The sequence below is a fragment of the Pinus tabuliformis genome, chromosome 3_1, assembly GCF_031772625.1.
Source record: "Pinus tabuliformis cultivar Carrire ecotype Pingquan chromosome 3_1, CPIR1, whole genome shotgun sequence".
In the NCBI taxonomy this organism is placed as follows: Eukaryota; Viridiplantae; Streptophyta; class Pinopsida; order Pinales; family Pinaceae; genus Pinus; species Pinus tabuliformis.
The window spans coordinates 839,743,605-839,766,136 of NC_142301.1; the positions used below are offsets into that span (position 1 = coordinate 839,743,605).

At 36.7% G+C, this 22,532-nt stretch overlaps 2 pseudogenes; both read right to left on the reverse strand.

Moving 5' to 3' along the window:
• Positions 1-2,400: 2,400 nt before the first annotated feature.
• LOC149190128 (cullin-1 pseudogene) lies at positions 2,401-3,507 on the reverse strand (annotated as a pseudogene).
• An 11,985-nt stretch (positions 3,508-15,492) lies between these two features.
• LOC149190129 (cullin-1 pseudogene) lies at positions 15,493-17,772 on the reverse strand (annotated as a pseudogene).
• Positions 17,773-22,532: the final 4,760 nt, after the last annotated feature.

Sequence of the window (22,532 nt, forward strand, 5' to 3'; positions counted from 1 at the left end):
AACGATTGGGTTCAAAATTTCATGGTAGTCCCATCCCCTCTCACTACACCCATAACACCAGAGAGTCATTACTCCCCGTGGAGAGGACAGGCTTAGGCTATTGGGGTCACTTTATGGGGAAGCTTGGCGAGGAAATACCACGGCCAAATCACCCTACAGTGAGGGTACCTAAGGAAGAGGTGAGGGTTTCTTCAAGTAAAGAGTTTTGTCAAACTGGACCCCTGAACAAGATTCAGGCTAAGACATCTCTTGTCCTTCTTCATGCTTCATGCTTCATAGATTTACCAGAGGAATCTAACAGGAAACCTGGCACTCATGGCGGGTTTGACTTGGGATTATGCAACCATTCCTAGCCCACAAGAACACCAATGCAACTATCTCTTCAACGCTCGATAAAACCACCAACTATTCGAATTCTGCAATGATAACCAACATTCCTACTTATGACACAAAAAGAAGCACCACTCAAATGACCATTTGAGCTATCAAAATGGCAAGGTATTTGGCCTTTATGTCCCCATCCATCCCATATACCCACTTTCTCGTTCAAATCTTTTGCTTTGACAGATGGGTCATTCTACAAGGGTTCTTAAGCATACAGAAGTTCTGATTTTCAGCTAACTTTCAATGTCATTGATTAATCTGATCTTTGTGGTGCGAATTCAACAGATTCTGATGTGCTAGAAAAACACTTTGACTTATGTAATGCTAATAACCAACCCTTGATACACCAACATAAGCACCTCCCAGATGCCTCATTTTTCAACATAAATGACTTGGTATTTCATTTCCACTATTCCCCCCCATCCTATAGACATAGATTTTCATTCAAATCTTGCTACGATAAGGGGTAATTCTGCAAGGATTATTAGACATATAGAACCTAAGATTCACATTTTGATATTTATGCTCTTGATTAATATGATTCTGGTGATGCGAAGAGAACTACAAGAAATGACCTATATAATAACATTTCGTACCTAAGGAAGCATTGATGGCGGTTTTGGTCAATGTAGCAACTAGAGACGAACTTACAACACACAATATGAATAAAAAAGCTAACCACAACTCACTTTCAGACTATCTACATTGATCCCTAGCTTCGACTTTCTCAGTGCCTACCATAAACTCTTAGAACACCAATAGCAATAACTCTCATTCGATCATTTTCACCACATAAATGACCAGGTGTCATGAGAGTATAGCTCTGGACTGGGAAAAATGAATTTTATGACCGATATTTTTTTAAACTTAACCTTTTCCAATGTTCTCGATTAGTATATGTATCGGGGCGCCTTATGTACTTAACACACAGTTATATATATAATAATAACTTTTCCATGATGCACCATATGTTATTAAACACCGGTGCATCTAGTTATAGTAACACACCAATGTGTTAGTGTATTATAGACACATCATTAAAAACATCCACCCGCCCAACTCCACTAGTGACCTTCGCTATAAATATATTTTTGGGCTATTTTCATATGGGATTCCTCAAAACCCTCACTAGTGCTCCAGAGTTACTTAGTGCCTTGTTACATTTTATTTAAAAAATAACCCTCGAATAGTGCAACATTGTCTATTAAGCACCGACATGTACTATTATATTAATGGCACAATGCTTATTATATGAGTAACACACCAATGTTTTTTAAATTAAAAACCTTTCCACAGTACACCCTATTGTTTACGCATCAAGGCTTTCATAAAAAGGGAAAGCTGGTGTTTTATGTGACTATAACACCGAAATGGTAAAAATGAATTTTACGACCAACATTATTTTTTTATTATTTAGCCCTTGTTTGGTGCTATCAATTAATATATGCACCAGATCTCACTTGTTTTTATTTTTATAAAAAATAACCATGCCACAGTGCACTATTGTTTGTTAAGCATCGGGCATATAGTTCTATTAACTGAACTAGTGCTTCTTTTATACAAAGTATACTGCCATTTGTAAATTAAAAACTATTCCATGTGCACCATGTTGTTTATGCACCAGGGCTATCATAAATAGGGATAACATTGGTGCTTCATTACAATATAGCGTCAATATAGTTAAAAATAATTTTATGACTAATATTTTTTAAATTTAACCCTTTTCTAGTGCTATCGAGCCAAGTGAGTAGACAAATTGTTTACGGATGATCAGGAGAGAGTTGGACCTCCCAATAGCACATTTAGCCAAAGTAAGAAGCCACAAAGATACACGAAGTATATGGCACTTATGACTGAGGTGATAAATTTAGATGATAAGAACATGGTTGGAAGGAAAAAGTCTTCAAATCAGATTCCACAGTAAGAAGCCAAGAAGTATTCTAATTCATAAGGAGCAACTACAAAAACAGATGAAAGGGAGTTTCCTATAATTTTACAATTTCCAAAACAATACATTCATGTAAGTTTACGATACTGATATTTTGTAGAATAAAAGCCTTCATACGCCCTAATACATTTAAGAATTTCTGCTGGTGGATTGAGGTTGAATAACGTGTAGGATGGCCAGAACCCATTATTTAATACTGTAACACTCAACTCTATTCCAGGATGCACATTTGAATAATCATGAAGATATGTGTTGAATTCAAGTTGAGTCTCCCTGGCCAGTGTGAAATCATTAACCATGCCCTGCATCTTTGACATTAGCTGGATACCACATTGATGCTTTATCTTTGATAACATGGCTCGTTCATGGCTCTCATTTGCGCTTTTATGATGTAGTAATCTGGAAGCTAGTTTTTCCCTGTAAAATTCACCAAACAAATCTCTATCACTAACATACTGAAGGAGATTCGCCGCCTTTTCAAGAATTCCCTCAATATGATCATCACTTAAACCGCTCTTTTTAAACACGTTGTCACAAAATGTAGCCAGAAACTCTGCACATGTGTTTTCTTCGACTTTTTTATCACATATTACTTCAAATGCATCCCTCAAGGCTTTATAAAAGATACTGCTTCTTTGAAATGCATCCACAACATAACCACTACACTTATCATGCACTTCAATAATCTTCTCCACAAACTCATGTTCTAGAATGTCATCTATATCATGCACTTCAATAATCTTCTCCACAAACTCATGTGCTAGAATATCATCTATATTATTATTCTTGACAACATCTTCCACCCATTTAAATAATTTTATTCCTTCGCTGATTACATGCTGTTTAAAAATATTTGCAAAAGGTTCCAAGCTTTGAGGTATTCTATAGAACAGCTTGTACATTCTCGAAAGATCATCTTTCTTGTCGTTTGTAAGCAAAACATGACACCCCGAATACTCATTTTCCAAAAGTTTAATATAATAGCAGGAGAGAATTTCATTTTCTACTTTCTCTAATAACTTTTTCTCGCTGCTGGAATGCAAATAGTGAGCAACTCTTTCTTTCTCACGTTTCAAACATTCTTCGGCCTTTATCATATATTCAGGACACGAATCCTCCTCTAATATCCATAATGAACCCTTCCTAGAGTAGTAAGCTCCAGTATCTTCTAACATGGGAGCTTCAGTCTTTTTGGTACAAATCCATGCGATCCACTCCCATTTCCACAAAAAAGGACACAAGGTAGATTGGCCTTTGAAGACACATTGGATCAATTTGTTGAGTTTCAACATAAGAAATACCAGATGATAATCCGGATGAAGAAAAAGGAACTGATCATGTCGTCGAAACAGTCCCTGATTAGACTCTGGCTTGTTGTTGATAACTTGCCGGGACAGATGGTATACCGTCGAACATCGTTGGAGTAGCAGTAGGAGGCTCTACTGCTGCTGCGTCAGATGACACAGTCCTGGATGTCGACGGTTGTTCAGACATATCTAGTCTATCCAAAAGATTTCCTAGCGATTCTACAAGAACTTGTGATGAAGGGAGACTAACTTATAAGACCGGGAGGGAATAGTGACGTTATTCCGATTAAAATAAATTTTAGACGCTTTGACACAACTTGTTTTTTCAATTTTTAAGAGTCGAGAAAAAACAAAAGATGACTCTAGTCACCTTCAATTTTTAATGAGCCTGAAGTGACAAGTGCTCAGATGGACCTTTTCCATTAAGGAATCTGAAAAGGAACGAAAGGGACTGCTCTGGAAATCTATACAGAGGGATTACCAAACCAATCGCAAAACTGCAGAATACTTTTTACAGTATGACAGTCAATCTTCCTAAATGTTGTGTTCAATGCATTGCGATCAATAGGGCGGCAGACAAGGCTTCCTATGGATAAAGGATAAAGCCTATTGTGGTCTCCCAAAATATACTTGACGGTACATGGGAGCACAAGTCCGTACTGGCACTTGTCGTCTCAAAGTGGAGGAATCACCCAACCAACAGCGAAAACAATAGTTACCAGGCTTTACGACGTCGGAATACGTCTCTAGCCTAGACTTCTAGATGTTGTGCATTAGGTTCCAAAGCGTTTTTAGATTCATTAAATTTATTTTATAGTTGATCTTGCTTAAGAAATTTTCCTTTCAGGTTCACCGCGTGATGTAGATGTACAATTCCTAAAATGCAATCTAAGATGATAAATAGTCGTTTAATCTTCTTTTTGCAATGAAAATCCTAGCTACTAAGGAAAGAGAGATGGCGTTCTTTCAACAAAGAGCAGAGAGCACACACTATATGCAATGTCCTAAATCAAACCAACAAACAATTTAAATGCAAATGCACATGCATGTATTTGTTTTCAGCTTCCTTAATGTGTGAATGATAAAAAGAAAGCTAAGCGCAAATCTGAATTATTTTCAAAGCGAGAATTGCTAACAAGCTTCTTTTCAAAACAAAATGAGGACAATGATGACACTTTGTTATTTGGAATTGAAAACTTACTTTCGAAACTTTCGAAACTACCAATTCAAATCAAATACAAGAGTAACAGTGTAATCGACTATAAAGAACAATCAGATTCTTTCCTATGACTGAAAACGACACTTGCGACACTTTCAAATCAAGAAATGACAGTTCAATTACGCTACTTCTTTGTAAAAGAGAACTGAAAATGACTCAAAAATACATAAAAACATTTACAGTTCTTTGCACAATGTAGGCAAAATAATGGCAAGGAAGGGGATTTCCACAGAGGTGTACTGAATACAGGCAACAAAACTCCTGAATAGAGCTGAAAAGAATGAACACAGAAGCCAAAATCTAAGAGCAGAAGAGGTCTGATTAGCACACATGTAGCACAGAGAAACTGAAATGCAACGCACCTACTACACTCAGTAAGTGCAATGCATTCAGGTTTCAAAGAAGACATAGTGCGATGGACCAGGGACGAGACTTTAGCTGGGTTCCGGGTCACATTTTGCAGCTCAGTTCAGGGATTTAGGCCAAGCAAGTGGTAATGAGTAAGTCAATCACAGGGGTAGATCTAAAGAGGTTACTAGAGCCACCACAAGGGCAATTAGAGAGCTTGTAAAGCAATCGTTTAATTCATAAACAAAACCCAGAGATAGACTGAAGCAGCATTGATCCACTTTGCACTTGCATAGCAAATGTAGTTCGAAGGCTAGCTGGCTTGACTTCAGGCTTCGTCTGTAAGTTTATAAATTAAACAAATGCAAATAAACAAACAATCTATTCGCTCCCCAGCGGAGTCGCCATTTTGTTATCGGGAAAACTAGTGTCTATGCAGAGCTGCTAGTCCCACTAAGGCTGGTAGCTACCTTAGGAACAAACACACTAAAAACTACTTTCGTTTTCCTTTATGAGAAATAGATGAGAGAAGAATAAGGAGACCAACCTCTGTCTTGCGCTTGGTTCCTTGCTCATTTCCTCTCTCTTCTGATAGGTCTTTGCCACTCGCTTCATGTCTACCTAGTTTCAAAGAGTACCTGTAGAATCAAAGCAGCATAACACTATCCAAGAACATAGATCTATTATCACTAGATGTACATTGACCACACAAATGCATAAATCATCAATCATACAAGAATGTGGAAGAAAACTTGAATAGATTTATTGATAATCAAGAAAGAGCAAAGAGGATTACAACCAATTGTTCTGACCCAGCATCATCCTCTCAGCAAGAAAGCCCTTCTTCACCTCATGAAAAGCTTAGATCACCCAACACTATGATATTGCACCAAGAAACCAGCAGCACTTCCTTACAAGATACAAAATTCCAGCCTCCAACCTCCTGGATCTCTAGGATGAGAGATCTATATATATATTAACTTTTCCATGATGCACCATATGTTATTAAGCACCAGTGCATCTATTTATAGTAACGCACTGATGCGTTAGTGTATTATAGACACACCATTAAAAACATCCACCCGCCCAACTCCACTAGTGACCTCCGCTATAAATATATTTTTGGGCTATTTTCATATGGGATTCCTCAAAACCCTCACTAGAGTGTATTTTCCTTGTTGTGGAGGAAAAATAATTTATAGCCTTGAGCATCAAGAAAGGAAGTGCGAAGAGTAAAGAACATAGGGTTGATGAAAGCAGGGCTATGAGGGAGTTCTTAGAAGAAGAACATGTTAGAGCTTCCAAGAAGGACCCTCAGCCAATATCATAGTTTGAGTCTTGGTTAGTTCACAAGTGGGTCAATAAGTAGGATGATGAGGAGAAGAGACTAGGGTAAGTGGAGGCAGCCACTCAATCAGAGACACCCAATATAGGGAGAGTTAGAGCCAAGTGAGTAGAAAAATTGTTTAAAGATGATGAGGAGAGAGTTGGACCTCCCAATACCACGTTTAGCCAAAGTAAGAAGCCACAAAGATACACAAGGTACATGGCACTTATGAGTGAGGTGATAAATTCAGATCATAAGAACATGGTTGGAAGAAAAAAGTCTTTAAATAAGGTTCCACAGTAAGAAGCCAAGAAGCATTCTAATTCATAAGGAGCAACTACAAAAACAGATAGAAGGGAGTGCTGAAAATGTAGCTAGCAAGCAAGGTCATATGGCTTGTGCAACGGCATGAATAATAATTTACATAAAATCTAATTCTACAAAACAATCTAATTTACATAAAATCTAATTCTGTATGTCGTGCAGTAAATAATTAAAAACCATAGCTTTTCAACCAAGTCCACATATCGAGGTAAAGTAAAACGATTTGTTCAAATAAAATAAAATTGGTTCAAATTTTAGCACAAGAGACATGTCTAGCAGTAAATAATTAAAAACTATGACCTTTCAACCAATTCCACATATCAAGGTAAAGTAAAACGATTTGTTTCAAATAAAATTGGTTCAATTTTTGGCAAAAGAGACAGAACAATCCATTGTTTAACTTTTGTTTCCAGCCAAATATAAGCTTATAATGATGACTCAAGAAGATGAGAGCCTAGGCAACCAATAACACCATAAAAAATTAGATATAAAATAATCTAGAAAATAATAGTCAATGCACATACCAAACTCGTTATATCACGGCTACATAAAATCTAATTCTACAACGGCAGGAATAATAATTTACATAAAATCAAATTCTACAAAACAATATGTTCAAAGTGAATTGAAAAGTTTCGTATCCTGCAAATGAATGACTGAGAATGTAGGGCGTAAACAATACCCGAAAATGATACCATGTATATTGAGCAATTTGTTTTATGCTATATATGTTGGATTTAGAGACGTCTAATTACAAATATTAAGTTGGACATACGTGCATTGTGATTATAATGTCAAATACTGTCAGCGAGATTACATTTATGTAATGATTAAAATATGCCAAATAATGTGATTAATTAAATCATGGCATTATACGTATTTAAATAAGGATTTGGATACAAATACATATAGAATAATATTAAACAATTATAATTGTTAATGGACCAATTATAATTGATTAAAATAATAGCAGTAATAAATTTGAGCTGAATAAGGAAATCAGAATCTATTCTGATTGATTGATTGATTGATTTCAAAATCTGAAATTTCAGATTTCTTGACAGACTTGTTTCAGCTAAATTTCAGCTGCCCTAGGATTGGGGTTTTGCACTGCTATAAAAGGGCTGAGTCTCCAAGGCTTGCAATCATCTCAGAAAAATTGTCTGCTCCATTGAAGACTAGATACTCTGTCATTTGGGATAGCCAGAGAAAAGGATTGCAAGTTCTTGGAAGGATTCAAGAGCCAATAACTCAAGTCAAGACCAGGAGCCTTTGAGGATGGAAAGTAAGTTCCGCTGTGCATTAATTTCAATTTCTTACAAAGGAGTAGATCTTGGTTGGGGTTTAAAGTAATTAGGAAAACTCACAAATTAAATCTAACAATTGGTATCAGAGCTCCCTTATGTAAGAATCCGTGCTTGATTTTTGGAGATTAGCTGATTTTGTTTCGTATGTGAAGTTGTGAACTCTCATAACAATTTTAATCCAAATGCTCACGCAGAAGAGGATCGAATATGCAGACATATAACTGGAGAAATTAGATGGTTTATGTTTCAGCTCTTATTTCTCCTTTCACTTATGGTTTTCGATTTCTTGCATCTCGTTTTATATATGGCCAGTACGAAATCGAAGTTGGAATTTGAATCTTGCATAACACGATATTGTTCAGAGATTTACTTTTCGATTCCTTCTCTACCCTTGTTTTAATTGCAGGTTAATTTCAAATCTCCCTTCATTTAAAGAGAATTTGGTTCACTAGTTTGTGTTTCGGTTGAGATGTATTGTAAATTTACAGTGGTTGGGATTGACTATTTTGGTTTCTCCGAACTATAATTTTTGTTAATAATTTTACCAATACAAATATATTGTTGAAAATCAGTCTCCCAAACAATGAACCTACTTTAAGCAATCTGTTGTATAAAATGTTGCCTTCTGGTTGGTAGTCAGTTGGAAGAAATAAAATAAAAAAATAGTCACGGGATTGTTTTAAAGATGAGCTAGGGAATGGCATGAAAAACATGTTATTCCTAATTTGTTGAACAGTTAATAAGCAACTTTATGATTTTGATTCTAAGTTGGTGTGGTTCCGCATTCAAAGGAAACCCTCCAGAATTGCTGTAGATGCCTGTTGCTCTAACTTGGCTCGGGGCGTCTTTGCTAGCAGCCAAGGTTCTAATAACCTGTGGAGTCTTTAAATTGCTGTCAAGCACATTTATCTAATTTAGTACATGTATGTCTATCAGTGTTTACAAACAATAAAAACCCACCAGCGCCCTGTAAGGTTGGCTCTATCCATATGTGCATCAACTCTGGCCATTTTTATGTCTGAATTTTATTCAAATAGAATGTACATGTATATTTCTGTTTATTGGAATAAATTCTTATCATCGAGAAGAGTAATTGTAAGTAATTGTAAGTGATTGTAATTTAGGTTATAATAATTATAATTACTATAATTACTATAATTACTATATGCTATATTTAGGCTAATTATTAGGATTTAGATATTATTTAAAATTGGTATTAACACCAATTAAAGGGTATAATACTGAATTCTAAATTGATCACAATAATGCTAATTATGGCATAAAAATTTGTATTAACGTTAATTACTGATATAATACCAAATTCGGATTTTATCACAATAATGCTAATTATGGCATAAAATTTGTATTAACGTTAATTATTGATATAATACTAAATTCGGATTTGATCACAATGATGCTAATCATGGCAACCATAAAATTATTTAGTATTCTCTAAATAAATTATTTAGTATTCTCTAAATAAATTATTGAAGCATTTCTAAAAGGTAATCATTGTAGAAACTGCTAAAGTTTTACTAAAATCTAATAATTATTTTGATGAATATAGTTGACATATTAAATTTAAAAGTGTTATAAGATACTGTATTCTATATAGGACGAGTAGATTCTATAGATACGTCCTAGATTAGGTTTTAGACATAATTTTGGAATCTAACTAAAGACGGTGTTTGGTATACATGTGTTGTTTTCGCATGAGTCAAGCATTGATGTTCGCAAACGAACCGCTCTCTGTAAGACAATTGCAAGGATGACTCATGACAAGTTGAAGTAACGTGCTGGCAATGGACGTGGGTGTTAGCTTTCCCAAAGGAGGGTTGGCGCCTGCTAAGTTGTTTGGTGCATAAGGGTTGCCTGAAGGTAATGATTGCACCCAAAGGTGTTTCATTACTGAATGGTGTTTTTGGCTAAAGTTTTAATGGAGCAAATAGTTTTACACATGCCTTTAGATAGATTTTAGAATTATGATTAAGGATCAAATCGTGACACATCGTATCTAAATTATTTCCTTGTTCTTGAATTTTTCAAATCCAAACATAATGTCAAGTCTGAGTCAGATTAAGCCCCTCATGGGGAACAATTTCAAACAGTGGGAGGAAAAGCTGAAATTAGTCTTAGGGATCATGCAATTGGACACAGCACTGAGATTTGATCGCCCCAAGCCTAATAAAGAGAGTGAGGTAACTCCTCAAGAGAAGGCTGATATTGCTAGATGGGAGCATTCAGATCGCATGTGCATAATGGTGATGAAGCAAACGATCCATGAGACCTTTCGAGGCATCATACCTGATACAGAGACAGGCGTTGTTGCATACCTTAAGGCCCTTGAAGAAAAATTCACAAAGAGTAAAAAGACTGATGTTAGTACACTCTTTGTGAAGTTGGCAACAATAAAATACAAGGGAAAAGAAGGGGTTAGAGAGCATGTTATTGAGATGACAAGACTTCAACGTGCCTTGAAAGGGCATAATTATGACATCTCTGATGAGGTTCTCATTGAATTCATTTTTCTGTCTCTCCCGTCTAACTTTAGTCAATTCAAGATGACTTATAATTGTCAAAAAGAGACGTGGACATTACCTGAGTTTGAGGCTTGGTTGGTGCAGGAGGAAGAGAGACAGAAAATGACTAAGGGAGAAAGTGCTCATGTAGTAACATCTAATCCTAAGGGTAAAGGCAAGAAGCGCAAGTTTACTGCCAAGGAAAAGGGACCTACCAAGGTAGCTGCAAACAATGCCGCGCAGAAAAGCAAGAAGGAAGATACTTCTGCGAAAGCAGGAGAAAGGAACTGTTTTTTCTACAAAGCGCCAGGACATACAAAGAAATTCTGCACCAACTATCATGCATGGTTGGCAAAGAAAGGTATGTCTCTTGCTTTGGTTTGTTCTGAAGTTAATTTAAGTTCTGTATCTAGATATACTTGGTGGATAGATTCAGGTGCAACGACTAACATCAGTATGTCGATGCAGGGTTGCCTAAGCCATCGCAAGCCAAGTGAGGCAGAGCGCTACGTTTACGTAGGAAATGGCAATAAAGTAGAAGTGGAAAGCATAGGAAAATTTAGATTATTATGTAAGACAGGATTTTATTTAAGTTTTGATGCTTTAGTGGTTCCATCTTTCAGAAGGAACCTAATTTCTATATCTTATTTGGACAAAATTGGTTATGTATGTTCATTTGGTAATGGAAATTTCAGTTTGTGTCAAGATTCTAAGCTTCTTGCTTCTGGTATCCTGTCTTCTTATGATAATCTTTATTTTCTAGATATAGACACTTCACATTCAGAGGCACTGCATATAGATAATAGAAAACGTAAATTAACTTGTGAGAAATCTGCAACATTATGGCACAAGCGATTAGGACATATCTCTATGAAAAGGATAGAACGTCTTGTGTCTAATGATATTCTCCAACCTTTAGATTTTACAAACTTAAGTGATTGTGTAAATTGTATAAAGGGAAAACAAACTAATAAACGTAAGTATGATGCAAAAAGGTGTAATGATGTCTTAGAATTAATTCATACGGATATCTGTGGTCCTTTTCCAAAGGCTACAAGAAATGGTGACCGTTACTTTATCACATTCATAGTGATTATTCAAGATATGGTCATATTTACTTAATAAAAGAAAAGGCGGAAGCATTAGACGTGTTCATAAAGTTCAAAACGGAAGTTGAGTTACAACTTAACAAACGTATAAAGTCCATTCGTTCTGATCGTGGTGGTGAATACTACGGTCGTTATGATGGATCAGGAGAACAGCGTCAAGGTCCCTTTGCAAAATACTTAGAGGAATGCGGAATTGTGCCTCAGTATACGTTGCCAGGTTCGCCTGCAATGAATGGTGTTGCTGAGCGACGAAATCGCACCCTTAAAGACATGGTGAGAAGTATGATTGCTCGTACAACTCTACCTGAGAATTTGTGGGGAGAAGCCTTAAAGACTGCAGCATACATACTTAACAGAGTGCCTACTAAAGCTGCTAACAAGACCCCTTACGAGTTATGGGTTGGGCGCAAGCCTAGCTTGAATCATTTGAGAGTTTGGGGATGTCCATGTGAAGCTAGGCCTTACAAGCCAAGCAAAAATAAACTGGATGAAAGAACCGTTAGTTGTTACTTTATAGGCTATTCTGAACGATCTAGGGGGTTCAAATTCTATAATCCAACAGAACATATAGTTTTCGAGTCAGGAAGTGCAAAATTTTTTGAGGATAATGAGTTTGTGGGGGGAGATATGACAAAAGATAGTATTTTTGAAGAAGAAGAGACGAATGCGAATGAGACTATGGACCAAAGTCCTAGTTTTGTTCAAATTCCAATTGCGTTTAGAAATACATCTTTTGACAATGTGCAAACTTCATCATCCCAAACGACTCAGTTAGAAACTCAACAGGGAATAGAGAACACAAATGGACCTGAACCCAACCCAAACCCTCACATTGACATGACAAATGTTGATGGCCTAGGGCCTGTGGGAGATTCAGAAGTTGGTAATGATGTTCTTCCTCCTGTTGAAGATCAAGTTGTAAATGAACCTCAAGAAAATCTAGAGCCTGTGCCAATTAGGAGATCTACTAGAGAGAAAAGATCTACACAATCAAAGGATTATGCATATCTTCAAGAACATGAGTTTGACATTGGCATGTTTGAAAATGATCCTGTTAATATCAAACAAGCTGTGGAAAGCTCTAACTCTCAAATGTGGATTAATGCCATGAATGAAGAGATGAAATCTATGTATGACAATGACGTTTGGGATATCGTTCCGTTGCCTAAAGACAAGAAACCCATTGGTTGCAAATGGATATTTAAGACTAAGCGGGATTCTAAAGGCAATGTTGAAAAATACAAGGCACGTCTTGTTGCGAAAGGTTTCACACAAAAAGAAGGCATTGATTATAAAGAGACTTTCTCTCCAGTTTCATCGAAAGACTCTTTAAGGATTATATTGGCGCTTGTAGCACATTATGATTTAGAACTTCATCAGATGGATGTAAAGACGGCGTTTCTCAATGGTGACATTGATGAAACGATCTATATGAAGCAGCCAGAAAACTTTGTATCAGGTGATGCAGGGTCTATGGTTTGCAGACTTAAGAAATCTATCTATGGGCTAAAACAAGCATCTCGACAATGGTATTATAAGTTTCACCAAGTTATTAGCTCATTTGGTTTTGAGTCTAACATAGTAGATGAATGTATATACCTTAAGTTCTGTGGGAGTAAATTTATTTTCTTGGTTTTATATGTAGATGACATATTGCTTGCCAGTAACGATAAGGACATGTTGCATCAAACTAAGAATTTTTTATTTAAGAACTTTGAAATGAAAGATCTTGGTGATGCATCATTTGTTCTAGGGATTGAAATACTTAGAGATAGATCTCAAGGTATTCTGAGGTTATCCCAGAGGAACTATATCGATAAGATTCTAACAAGATTTGGCATGCAAAACAGCAAACCAGGAGATACCCCTATATCAAAAGGAGATAAGTTTAGTCTGAAACAATGTCCCCAAACTGACTTAGATAAAAACCTCATGAAAGATATTCCCTATGCCTCAGCCGTGGGTAGCATCATGTATGCACAAGTATGCACGCGTCCGGATATTGCGTTCATTACCGGAATGCTAGGGAGATATTTGAGTAACCCAGGTATGGAACACTGGAAGGCAGCCAAGCGAGTGTTGAGATACCTAAAGAGAACAAGGGACTATATGCTCACGTATCAGAGATCGGAACAGCTCGAGGTCATTGGATACACTGATTCTGATTTTGGAGGATGTGTCGACAGCATGAAGTCAACATCAGGATACATCTTTATGATGGCAGGTGGTGTTGTGTCATGGAAGAGCGCTAAACAGTCATTGGTAGCCTCCTCCACTATGGCAGCTGAATTTGTTGCATGTTTTGAAGCATCTAATCATGGCGTATAGCTGAAGAACTTCGTCACAAGTCTGAAAATTGTGGATTCTATTCAGAAACCACTCAAATTATTATGTGACAACAATTTAGCAGTGTTATACGCAACCAACAACCGAAGTTCGTCAAAGTCGAAGTACATTGACATTAAGTTTTTGGTTGTAAAAGAGAGAGTGCAGAATAATGAATTATGTATAAAACACATAGGTACAGACTCCATGATTGTGGATCCTCTTACTAAAGGATTACCACCCAAGAAGTTTCACCAACATGTTGCTTGTATGGGTGTAATATCTGTTTAGGATAATTAGAAAAATGTGGGAGTCTGAATATGTTTTAAGTTCTGTTTTTGATGTTCTATGTAATGCAATTGTAAACAATTTTGATGATATATACAAGTTGCATTCAGTTTCAGTTTCATTATTTCTTTCTTTAAAAGTTTAAATTTTTGGCCTCATAAAGTAAAGTAAAGGTGACTCAATTAGAAATAGGCACGTCTAATCACACTTGCGTGAAATTTCTAAACTATATGTCCAAATCAGATTCATGTCATTCAGTTATGTTGGCAGCGTGATTTATGTCAGTTTAGTTGCGAATAAATGTGACAAATGCCGCTTAAGTCCTTTGTTAGCATAATTGATGGACGGAATTGTTTTAGAAATACGATAAGTAAAGACAGAAAAGTTGCATGCAATAAAGTTAAGGATATATAATCAAAAGGTTGCACTTGTCCATGTGGGAGATTGTTGGATTTAGAGACGTCTAATTACAAATATTAAGTTGGACATACGTGCATTGTGATTATAATGTCAAATACTGTCAGCGAGATTACATTTATGTAATGATTAAAATATGCCAAATAATGTGATTAATTAAATCATGGCATTATACGTATTTAAATAAGGATTTGGATACAAATACATATAGAATAATATTAAACAATTATAATTGTTAATGGACCGATTATAATTGATTAAAATAATAGCAGTAATAAATTTGAGCTGAATAAGGAAATCAGAATCTATTCTGATTGATTGATTGATTGATTGATTGATTTCAAAATCTGAAATTTCAGATTTCTTGACAGACTTGTTTCAGCTAAATTTCAGCTGCCCTAGGATTGGGGTTTTGCACTGCTATAAAAGGGCTGAGTCTCCAAGGCTTGCAATCATCTCAGAAAAATTGTCTGCTCCATTGAAGACTAGATACTCTGTCATTTGGGATAGCCAGAGAAAAGGATTGCAAGTTCTTGGAAGGATTCAAGAGCCAATAACTCAAGTCAAGACCAGGAGCCTTTGAGGATGGAAAGTAAGTTCCGCTGTGCATTAATTTCAATTTCTTACAAAGGAGTAGATCTTGGTTGGGGTTTAAAGTAATTAGGAAAACTCACAAATTAAATCTAACAATATATCGAATGATATTAGAATTTTCTTTGTCCCGTTCTATGAACTCCCTTGAAATCAGATCTTCAATCTGCTTCTGCATTAATTTAACTTTTGGTTTGAAGGTGGCTTGCTCAACGCATTCAACGAATAATTCCTGACTGCTCAAGACTTTTCTAGCCTTCATTGTCCGAACTATTGCAGCATCGATGGAATGGCATCTATCGCCATCTACAACCTCGCTGACTCTCTTCTTCTCATCCATTTGTGGAAGTGAAATCTTAATCCTCGCAGATTTGCAGGTGAAGCTAGCATTGAATTCAAAACTATCAGTTTTTGTTATTGTTTGAGTCACCGGCTGCTTCAAAATAATCTTGTACTTTCCACATACAAATGAATGAAGGAGTCTAATAACATCCTCCTCTCGCAAATTTAATTGTGAACTGATTTCTTCACAGCTCAATCTTTCAAAATCATTGAACAATAAAAGCGTGACTGCCTGGTTGGTTGATACTGCAATTTCTATTGGCTTAGTATCAAAGTTTCCTATAATTTTACAACTTCCGAAACAATACATCCATGTAGGTTGGCCAGAACCCATTATTTAATACTGTAACAGTCAACTCTATTCCAGGATGCACATTTGAATAATCATGAAGATATGTGTTGAAGTCAAGTTGAGTCTCCCTTTCCAGTGTGAAATCATTAACCATGCCCTGCATCTTTGACCTTAGCTGGAGACCATATTGATGCTTTATCTTTGACAACATGGCTCGTTCATGGCTCTCATTTGCGCTTTTATGGTGTAGTAATCTGGAAGCTAGTTTTTTCCTATAAAATTCACCAAACAAATCTCTATCACTAACATACTGAAGGAGATTCGCCGCCTTCTCAAAAATACCCTCAATATGATCATCACTTAAACCGCTCTTTTTAAGCACGTTGTCACAAAATGTAGCCAGAAACTCTGCACATGTGCTTTCTTCGACTTTTTTATCACATATTTCTTCAAATGCCTCCCTCAAGGCTTTATAAAAAATACTGCTTCTTTGAAATGCCTCCACAACGTATGCACTACACTTATCATGCACTTCAATAATCTTCTCCACAAACTCATGTGCTGGAATGTCATCTATATTATTATTCTTGACAACATCTTCCACCCATTTAAATAATTTTATTCCTTCGCTGATTACATGCTGTTTAAAAATATTTGCAAAAGGTTCCAAGCTTTGAGGTATTCTACAGAACAGCCTGTACATTCTCGAAAGATCGTCTTTCTTGTCATTTGTAAGCAAAACATGACACCCCGAATACTCATTTTCCAGAAGTTGAATATAGTAGCGGGAGAGGATTTCATTTTCTACTTTCTCTAATAACTTCTGCTTGCTGCTGGAATGCAAATAGTGAGCAACTCTTTCTTTCTCACGTCTCAAACATTCTTCGGCCTTTATCATATAGTCAGGACACGAATCCTCCTCTAATATCCATAATGAACCCTTCCTAGAGTAGTAAGCTGCAGTGTCTTCCAACATGGGAGCTTCAAAGTCTTTTTGGTACAAATCCAAGCGGTCCATTCCCATTTCCACAAAAAAATTCACAATGTTTCTCAACAAAGCGCGATCAATTTGTTCTCCCTCGCGCTCTCGATTAATCAACTCAATCACCACATTCTTCACATTAATCTTGATACCGTGATACACCACGTGGAAACACATCACTCCAACTTTTACTAGCGAAACCAGGGAGTTTTGCCCCACGAAGTAAAGATCCAAATAAAAGAACATATTTGAGATGAGTCTAACCAGCACGTTGTGATAATTTCCCCAACATTTCTCAACTTCTTTCAACAGGAACTGATCATGCACTTCCCCTAAAGCTGGCAATACTACTGTGACAGCAACGTATTCTTCCAATGAAATCTGTACTTGTCATAGAGTTGTTGTGAGTATAGATAAGGAGGGAAAGAGATAACCCGTCATATATTGGGTATTTAATGTTCTCAGAGCAGCACGCACTTAACGCAATAACACGAGAGCTGGCAAATTCGGCATTAAATAATATTTGCCAACTCCTTAAGTTACCTACTGCTATGAGGGCATTAAATACCCAATATATGGCTAGTTAACTCCAGCCCTGCTGGGATTCCTTCCCAAAAGATTCGATTCGAGAGTCATACCCGGGACCGGGGGCTTGTCGTCCAGGGCTGGGTACCGCAGGTACGGATTCTCTCGCACCCAGCGGTCGGTTGGTATCTCAGCCACGGGGGATGGAGCTCCGTCATGGAGTCACTGAGCTTCGTAATACCCCTCATGTTTCTGCCCCTTCAATATGACCACGGCTTGAATGCTCCGCTAATAGCCGGGGAATTAAAGGCGGGGATCGAAATCGAAACGGGAGACGATGGCTCTTTTCTAAGAGAAAAGATATCTAAAACACTAGCAATTGCAATGTCTGGAGCTGAGGGGGAGAAATGGAGATCGAACGCGGCCCAAGGCCTGTGAGATTATAGCGGCCAATAAGCAGAGTTATGTCCATGATTTCATTCAAAAGCTTCAACAGTTGGGTGAAGACTACACGAAGTGAAAAAGCAATATAGATCGAGTGAACCTTTTAACAAGGTTAGGGAAGTGAAATAATATGGGTCAGCAATCGTTCAAATAGTAGTATCAGTGTTTAATTTGAGGGCCTGCGGCATTCTTATGTTTTCCCATTCAAATTTTATCCCAAAGCAATCCGTGGGCATAACTATTGACTCTTTGGCTCATGGATGTATAAATAATGATAATGGGTAATATAATAATGACTCACTTTGTCAGTCAAAATCTTCATAATTCTAACGGAATGGAGCGCAATGATCAATTCAAAATAGTTGGCTTAGAGCGTGCAGATATCGATAAGAGGAGTTATTGTTGCTGCAGTTATAGATACCAAGTCTACAAGGAACTATTTTATATATATATATAATTGTTGTATTATTGTTGCTGCAGCGACAGAAACCAAGTCTACAAGGAACTATTTTCTGCATCTATATATATAATTATTGTATTCTCCTTTCTGCATCTGAATTTATTATTGAAATATTGCTAAGCTTTGTATATGATATTTTTTGAAATTTTATTTATTTATTTTCCATGAATATAATATATTCAATATAATGCTATAACATTTGATTAAATGTAGTGGCATTTATGTAAGCACGATCAGTGTTTTTTCGTGATGTGTTTGTAAGTATGTAAAAAGTATTTTTGACAATTTTTTTTTGCCGTAGTCTAATCACATTGTTTGTTTTTTGTTTTGAAAGTTCTGGAAATTCTTGTCATATTTAGAAAATCTCTCATAGGGATTTTTGTAAATCCAAGTAAAAACTATTAAATTTCAAAATTTTAAGTGCTTTAAAATTTTTTGATGATGCTAAATTCATTTTTACCATCACAAATATAATTCAAACACTATCTCACTTTTTCATCACTTGGATCCTTAGCCAAGATAGATCTATGTTGGTTCTTGCTAATATTATTTATGCTATATAAATTCCACATCTTTAAATATGAAAGTATTCTCATTTTCAATTTTATTAAAACATTAATTTAATTTCCATGGGAATATTTTTAGTATTGGTGAGGATAGATGATTTAGATATATCTCAAACGTAATTATACCATTTTTCCTTTTAGCTTCAACTAAGAAAAGGGTTATAAAATTAAATTAAAATAAAATATTTTTATTGTGAAATAAGTTATGATTTTGGGGCATGTGGTATTGATAAGCCATGGTATTGTAACAAAACCTATTTACAAGTTAATAATATTCATGGTAAAGTGAGGGTGAATATCCATGGTTTTTGTCATATTGTTGAAAATTATTTTGATTGTCAATTTTTTTTTTGGCATGTGGTATTGATAAACCATTAACCCATGCTATTATAATGAAGCTTATTCACAAGTTAATAATGTCAATGGAAAAGTGGGGGTGAATATCCATGATTAACAATCTTGTCATATTGTTATGAAAAATTTTGATTATGAAATAAGCTATGTTTTTTGCTCATGTAGTAATGATAAGCCATGGCATTGGATCAACTTGTTGTAACAAAGTGATGCAGGAGCATTCAAACACCCTTCATTAAAATCGGAATCCAATGCTGTGAAAGGAGAATGCGTGGCATGAGGACGAGATTTCCTCCAAATCGGATTGAGTTTGTTTGTAATTTGTTATTTTATGCATATTTTGAGAGATGTGAACGATCTTAGGAGAAGATCATGGATCTAGAATGATCCATGATTCTGTAGTCATTTCTATAAATTATGAACCTACGTGTTGTGATAGAGAGGTCGATGCAATGTAATACCAGGTCGAGTGTGTGCCCATCGAGGCCACATAGTTGTAATCGAGCTCGAATTATTAATGAAATCGTTGTATTTTTATGTATTCAGGTTTATGTATTATTTGTGTGTTTTGATCAACAATCGTAGTCGATTAGCGTATGAAGGATTGATCCAAGATTAAGTGTTAACCCTTTGTTAAGCCGAGTTTCTTTAAGTTCCGTATTGAGCACGTGGCAATATTCGGAAAGGTGGTATGTGGTATCTCGCACGCCTGAAAGGTCGGAAGCGATATCCCTAAATTCTACGTTATTGCCCTTAGCGATTGACACGTAGCACGCAAAAACTACTTTCTTCACGTGCTTTCGAAGTATTAACTATCGGGCTAGTTGGAGCGCGAGATTGTGCAACAACCGTTAGATTGAGCAGGGTCACATCGACGGTGGAGATTGATCGGTATGGCTGGCGAGTGGACGACTTTGATAACCGTTCAATGGAAGGAGATCCACGGTGATCACGTGGAAACTTGCGAGCATGTTACCTCGGTTAGCGGACTCGAGAAAATCATCAAAAGGAGTTTAAAGTTTAAGGTGATCGGACGCATATCGCTTGCTAATAAGCGCAGACATTAATTCAGAAAATGGACGTGATAAGGCTTTATACAACGGGCTTAAAACCTCGTTGAGTTCTGATCATCTTGACCGTTTGTTGGTTGATTCATCGAACGGTAATCACGCACGAACATGTGCATGGGTTAATGGCCTGAGAAAACCTGATATGTTATCAAAGAGGGTTTAATTGTATTTGGGTTCTGGCTATATGTGTTCAGAGAAGGACCAACGGTGATTGGTCGAGTTTTGTTGAAATCTGCTGATTTAAAGGCTTCCGATATATACATGGGCCCATAACCCACAGGTCCACATGGAATTAAGTAAAGATGCAGCTTTGTTGCCTCGAAGCAGCTATGTTGTCATCGTTTTGGTATTAGAGTAGGGAAAGGTTTCCTACAAGAAAGAGTTGTGATCAAAAGAAGGAGATACAATTATGGTGAAGATTGGTGAGTTTGTGGTCTTTATCTTGTCATACAGGTAACGATAGAAGAAAGTGAGAAGATTGCAGCAACCTAGAGCGAGGAGTGCTCAAATGGTTCCAAAGAAGAGAGAACTAGATAGACACTAAAAGACTAAGCTCAGAGGAGAGAAGCTTGGTGAGGTATCGTGTAGCAGGGAGGACTTGTTACTGTAGAGTTTTCGTTGTAGCTCACAGAAAGATAATAAAGGAAATTCCACAGAGGATGTGGGTAGAATTGCTAAGGGACAAAGGAGAAGCATATGACCAGGAGGTCATAAATTTTTGTATCTCGGGAGTCTGATGCAGAAGCATCCGAGCACCCTTTAGTAAAATTGGAATCCAATGCTGTGAAAGGAGAATGCGTGGCATGAGGACGAGGTTTCCTCCAAATTGGATTGAGTTTGTTTGTAACTTGTTATTTTACACAGATTTTGAGAGATGTGAACGATCTTAGGAGAAGATCATGGATCTAGAATGATCCATGATTCTGGAGTCATTTCTATAAATTTTGAACCCGCGTGTTGTGATAGAGAGGCTGATGCAATGTAATACCAAGCCATGTGTCTGCCCATCGAGGCCACATAGTTGTAATTGAGCTCAAATTATTAATGAAATCGTTGTATTTTTATGTATTCAGGTTTATGTATTATTTGTGTGTTTTTATCAACAATCACAGTCAATTAGCATATGAAGGATTAACCCAAGATTAAGTGCTAACCCTTTGTTAAGCCAAGTTTCTTTAAGTTCTATATCGAGCACGTGGGAAATATTCAGAAAGGTGGTAAGTGGTATCTCGTGTGCCCGAAAGGTGGGAAGCGCTATCCCTAAATTCTATGTGATTGCCCTTAGCGCTCGATACGTAGCATGCCAAAACTACTTTTCTCGCGTGCATTCGAAGTATTAACCATCGGGCTAGTTGGACCACGAGATAGCGTGACAGCCATTGGATTGAGTGGGGTCACATCGACAGTGGAGATTGACCAGTTTGGTTGGTGAGCAGACGACTTTGATAACCGTCCGATGGAAGAAGATCCATGGTGATCGCATGGAAACTTGTGAGTATGTTACCTCGGCTATCGGGACTGAGAAAATCATCAAAAAGAGTTTAAAGTTTAACGTGATCAGACTGTCTGTTTAATGGCGATCGGACGCATATCGCATGCTAATAAGCGCGGACATCAATTCAGAAAACGGATGTGATAAGGCTTTATACAATGGGCTTAAAACCTCGTTGAGTTCCAATCATCTTGACCGTCTGTTGGTTGATTGAATGGACGGTAATTGCCCGCAAACATGTGTGTGGGTTAATGGCCTGAGCAGACCCGATGTGTTATCAAAGAGGGTTTAATTGTATTTGGTTTCTGACCATATGCATTTAGAGAAGGATCGACGGTGATTGGTCGGGTTTTGTTGAAATCCGTTGATTTGAAAGCTTTTGATATATACGTGGGTCCATAACCCATAGGTCCACGCGGAATTAAGTAAAGATGCAGCTTTGCTGCCTCGAAGCAGCTATGCTGTCATCACAAAGTCTATTTACAAATGAATAATATACATGGTAAAATTGGAGTGAATATCTATTCTTAAAAATATTTTCATATTGTTCTAAAATAATGTATATATATATTATATATATATATATAATTTT